Raw genomic sequence first — 6,095 nt, forward strand, 5'->3', positions numbered from 1 at the left:
CCATTTGATCAGGTGGGGTTGGTATTAACAGTAAAAAATAGTCTTTGTCCACAGATACTAAATTGTTCAGGATTTTGTAAGTCATAATCAGATCCATTCTGGTTCAACGGTAAAGTAAGCTGGGTAGATTGAGTTCTTGGAGTCTTTCAGAGTATGTCAAATTATAGAAGGAGGGTATAAGTTTTGTGGCTCTTCTTTGAACTGCTTCTAATTTACGGATGTTTTTCATAAGATGAGGGTTCCAGACAGTTGATGCATAGTCCAAAATTGGGTGAACAAGAGTAACGTATAATAATCTTATTGTGTGGCATCCCTGGAATACATTTAATAATTCCCAATACCCTGCTAGCTTTCATTACAATTTGATTAACATGAGATGTAAACTTCAAATCATTATCAAATACTACACCCAGATCTTTTTCCTCCACAACCATGGAGATCATATTTGCTTCATTTTCGGATGAGAAATAATACTATGTGTTTGATGAAGAATATCCAATTGTACTGTAGTGACATTTAGGAAGGTTAAGAAACGATAGCCATGTGTCACACCATTGCAAAGCGGAATCAATGTCTTCTTGCAGAATGGAATAATCTTCAGATGAGCAGATGGGGCGATAAAGTTTTGTGTCGTCAGCAACGATACCCAAATAGCTCTGTATACAGTCAGGTAGGTCGTTGACACAATTATAATAAATAAGATGGGACCGAGCACACTGCCCTGCGGGACACCACTAGTGACAATAGACCACTCGGAGAGTGCTCCACGAACAACTACTCATTGCTTCCTGTTTGATAAAAAAGCTTTAATCCGATGAAGTACCAAGCCATTAACACCATATGCTTCTAACTTAGTCAACAAACGTCTGTGGGGAACCTTATCAAAAGCTTTTTGGAAATCTAGGTACACAACATCAGCACTAGTTCCATCATCGATACACCTAGTCCAGTGTTCCATAACAGTTAATAGTTGCACCTCACAAGATCTCCTACTATGAAATCCATGTTGCTCATTGCAAAAAAAGTCATTTGCTTGGCAGTAAGACATTATCCTATTTTTAATCATTGATTCAAGCATTCTGCAAAATATTGAAGTAAGGCTGATTGGGCGATAATTGCTAGGAAAATTTGTATCACCTTTCTTATGAATGGCAGTGACTGTTGCTAGTTTCCATACATGTACACTTAAGAAGAATTGCAAGACTGACAACCTTTTATAAATCTATTTTTAACCTGCTTACAGCTCTGAAGATTCCATTCGGTAACACCACTACTGCAAGATCTAGACTTTTATACTATAGGAGATGCACTATTTTTACCCTCCTTGATCATCAACAAAAGTAATTCAAATTCATACAAACAATATTCTGTGATTGATAAATCTCCCTATCAGAATTATTGAATCTAATATCATACCTGTTTCACTGCCCATATAAAAGTCCCAGTAGCAGCAGTAAAATTTATCCCAAATTTCACTGGTAGCTTATAATTATTACTGAATTTATAGCACCTGTGTTAGGCAACAGGTACGCCCCTTGCTATTCTACACTCTTATGTTTGAAATAGAACTAGTCTGTCATTTTTAACTCAAAAGGCATGAAAATTTTGGATGAGTTACTGTAGTAATTTTGCTAAAAAAGAGTGTGTGTGCTGTTTGTTGATAGCAACTTCAGGTGACAAATAGCATGGAAGTGAAAAGAAAGATTGGTGGCAGTGTCAAACCGGAAGTTGAGTATCTGATGATTAAGAAGCTAAAATACAAAAATAAAACCATTAGTTTGTACTGTTTTGTATAGTGTATCATGAAAGTGTCAAGGCTCTAGTGTGTGAACTGTAAGACTAGCTCTAGTTTAAAGGGAAAATAATAACTCGCATTCTACAGCAAATTAGCAGTTGGGTTTGGAATAAAGTGTGCTCTAGTGTTAGCTTATATCCATTAAGAAAGTACAGTATATTTGCCCAAACCATTTGTGAGTTATGGTAATTTCATGGGAGCCATACATGACGTGAACTGTACAGAGCACCCTTAAACAATAGTATTGTGATGTGTGTTGTGGAGATCAAGGATTTTACTACCCTGGTACTGCTCTGGTTCGGAAATCCTCATGTTGCAAATCTCGTGATACAAAGGTCATGTGATGCAACATGATCACATGTGAATGAGCTGGAAATTATTTTGAATATATAAGCTTTGCATGCAGCTATATTAATGATGTCTCAGTATGTCAGGATCACCGGGTATTTAACATAAAACAATCTGTTTATGTCACAAGAAAGTATACACTACACTTCCCCACGACTTAGTTACTGCAATCTATGTCAGGATCATCAGGTAAAATGAAAACAGTATGTTGGTCACAAGGAAAGTACATACTACACTTCCCCACTCAGGGGGGGGGGGGGGTTCAAAGGGTTCCATGGAATGGTTTTTGGAAGTCTCTTGCTACTCTAATAGAGCAGACACAGTATTCTTTAGAGGAGCAGTGTAGCAAGCTAGCTATCTATGTAGTTATAAATATAGCTAGCTGGTGAGGGGTAGCAGGCAATGGACTTTTTTTTTGGTCTCCAACTCATGACTATGCTGAAGTTGCAATTCCAGAGTGGAACCCCCTTTTAAAAAGTCTGGATCTACCCCTGCCACTTCTTAGTTACTGCAATCTATCATCAGGTAAAATAAAAACAGTCTGTTTGTCACAAGGAAAGTATACACCATACTTCCCATCATATGAAGTTACTGTCCCTTTGTACCACTTTCCACTTCTCCTTTTATAGAAAACTTCATTTTAATGCTTTTCCCCATCAAACTTAAATCAGGTGGGTTGTAGATGACGTTATCATTCTGTGAGCTATATGCATGTGATGTATAATTAATTATCAAAATGTACATGCATTATATTATACAATATTGAGAATTATGCAATATTTGACTGGATCTGGGCTGAAGCCCTTTCTCTGGCATGTCGACTGCTGTAAATTTAAATGATAGCCCATGAGTTCACGGATAAAACCACCTGCCACAATGCACTGCTATGTTTTGTGTGAAACATGCATGTACATAACTAGCCATGTATCATTTAAATTGCATAAGACATAACTGATTAAGTTGTACAAAACATAAAAATTATTGTATAAAATGTACGCAAACTGATATGCCCTCTTCTACCATTACACAGCCTTACAGATACAAAAAAATACCTTTGCAGTAAATGAAAAACCTTTGGAGTAAATCTGGCCACTATATGGAAATACATAGCATTTTGTTCAAGATAAACATGATAATCAGCATAGAAGAAATTGTATGTGCTAACAAACTGACATTTTGCACTGTCAGTGAAATCGGATGTAATCCATGATGTGCGCATACATTGTATATAGGTACTGTGGTATGCCAAAGGTGTTTAACAGTGCAAGCTTCTAGCCTTAACTGTTATCAAGTTACTTGATTGAAGGCATCAGTCAGTTAGTCAGTACTGGATAAAAAATTCATATCAACTTAGCGTAAGTCACCAATTATCGGAAGGTACCAATTATTGGCACTTGTAAATTATACAGACTATGGAATATATGAAGTTACGTAAAACAGTTTTGCATTGGAAACCAGTATGTTTTGATTCTTATCTGAATTTCTCTCAAATGGCTGGCCGCATCTTCGTAAAACTTGTGTGAAACAGAGTTATCCAAGGACTGTATATCTCACAAAACTATCACAATGAACCAACAAGGCACCAGAAAGTTATGGACGAATTTGCAAAATCTGCCGATAATTGGCCATGGTCAATCACTGAAGTACAGAATGCCAATAATACATACCTCATTCCGATAGTTGGCACATGATACGCTTTGCAATTTCACTCACAACATGATGATCACTCACATGAGCTATTAAAATTTGGTGTGTTAAGAGACATCAAATTTTAACAGACAGCTCTATTGAAAAGTGCAAACTGGAAGTTCATATAATACATCATTCCAAAAAAGAATTACAACTGCTAGACAAAATGGTGCCAATAGTTGGTGGCTAGCTATAGCTTACGCTTGGAATTGTTTCAGGTTGCACTGAAGGCCTTTGGGCTTGACTATACGTAACCAATACTGCCAAGGCACCATGCAGGTATATTTGTGAGGCGGGTTTTGGGAGTGATGTTTTGGCCAGAAAGCCTCAAACTTCCAGTATTGTAAGTTTGAATAATAATGGCTAACTGTTATAAAGTATTTTGCATGGGAGGATCAAAGGCACTGACTGAGGTTTATTTTCTACAAAATATAGCATTCTTTTGAAAAACATCATGTATAAACCTAACATTTAACACATTGAAGAACAAAGCTAAATATTTTCTTCCTTTACACTATTTAACATGCTTACCTTTACCTTTTTACATTGAAGACGTCATTTAAAAAATATAATACTATATACCAGTTAAAGTACCATTTAGTGATACTGTACAAAAGATACTGTAGAGTACTCATGGTTGAGACTGCAGCTTTGCCTGTGCAGCATTACCCTCTTGACCTCACTACTCAAGTTATATTCCAATACAACTCACATAATTATGTAAATTATACTGTAGTTACCATGTCAAACTATGTACATTGAACACTACAAGTCCACGCATGATCTGAGATATATATACATGCATAAACATACTTTATGATATACATGCCTTGACAAGCTACTTTGTGGTCCATGGAAACCAAAGATTTAGATCTGTGCATAAGACAAATAGCAATATAATAATAATATGCAACTCTGCAAATATTTTTAAATCAAGCAATACAGCATATCAAGACTCATCGAGTCATCAGGCCAAGGACTGAGACACACTCAAAGCAAAAGCAGCCACTACCTAAAGTCTATTGAAGCTATACACAGACCTTTCTTAGTTGTGGTAAAGTCATCTTGCTTATCTGGTGGACTGGTGCGTTCTGCTTCCTGCTGATGTCATTGTACCCTTTTGGCTGCAGTCTCTTGCTTTTTAGCCTCACTTTTGGTCATTGTAGGACTCTGAATGTCTCTGCTTTGCAACAACATGCATATTTAGTACAAATGGTTTTATCCATTTTGTATAGATTAAATAATGCAAGAAGTAACACAATTGTGGAGTAGTTTTGCAATCTCTAATCTTCCATTCAACAGCATTGGCTGGTGATGCACATTTCTTCCAAGTATTAATATCCATGTCAGCATGATCTTTATGTAGCATTTTGAAGTGTTGGAGCCTGATCCACCATTCAACCTATTTCTTAGCAGCAGTCCAATTGCAGTTTTTGTCCAGAAATTCCACCTCTTTCAATGACAATTTTTTTATAACAGTAAGTAGAGTTTTTACAGATGATTGCGAGCACAATACTGTAAAGTATTCTAGTGCACTAGGGCCATCGCAGTGTGTAATGGCTGTATACGTAATTTTGTTGAATATTTGCTTTTCTTTAACCTTTTGCATGCTATGAACAACTCTGTCACGTACATGGTGCCAGGATCTGATCCAATGCACCTTGCAACCTTTCAGTAATTGCATGGCTGAATCTTCTCCAACGCTCCTTTTTATCCATTTATTTCAGCATATGACAAATCTCTCACTATTCCCAAAAGGGTTTCAGTAGCTGGAAATTGGGATGATCCACTTTGCATTTTTAAACATTTTGGTGAAAGCAAGTGTATGCGTGCATCGCCATGCATATTTTGATGGAAAAGATGTACCTATAGCTAGCCACCACTTCCCATTCCATCAACTTCTTTCGCTACATGAAACATAGCCACTAACTATGCATACTATTAGGCAGAATTTTGCAGGGTTTGTGATCTTTGTTTTTTTTGTGTTGCTGCACTGTTGAACAGCAATCACCACAAAATTCTTGCTTACATTCATCACAATTGTATTGAGCCATCTCTCCACAAATTTCGCACTCTTTAGCACCACCAGATAAGCATTGTTTGATTGACACATATATTATGTTTGAATCATGTAAAAATAATGAGGCATTTTGATCATCTCTTATCTTCTTGCCGTCATGAGTAAGAGTAATTTGGCTGCTATGAATTCCCCATTCTTGCTCTGCTAATTGTTTCATACTACTTGAAACATTTGCTGTCGATT

This window comes from Dysidea avara, chromosome 10 (assembly GCF_963678975.1).
Source record: "Dysidea avara chromosome 10, odDysAvar1.4, whole genome shotgun sequence".
NCBI classification, from domain to species: domain Eukaryota; kingdom Metazoa; phylum Porifera; class Demospongiae; order Dictyoceratida; family Dysideidae; genus Dysidea; species Dysidea avara.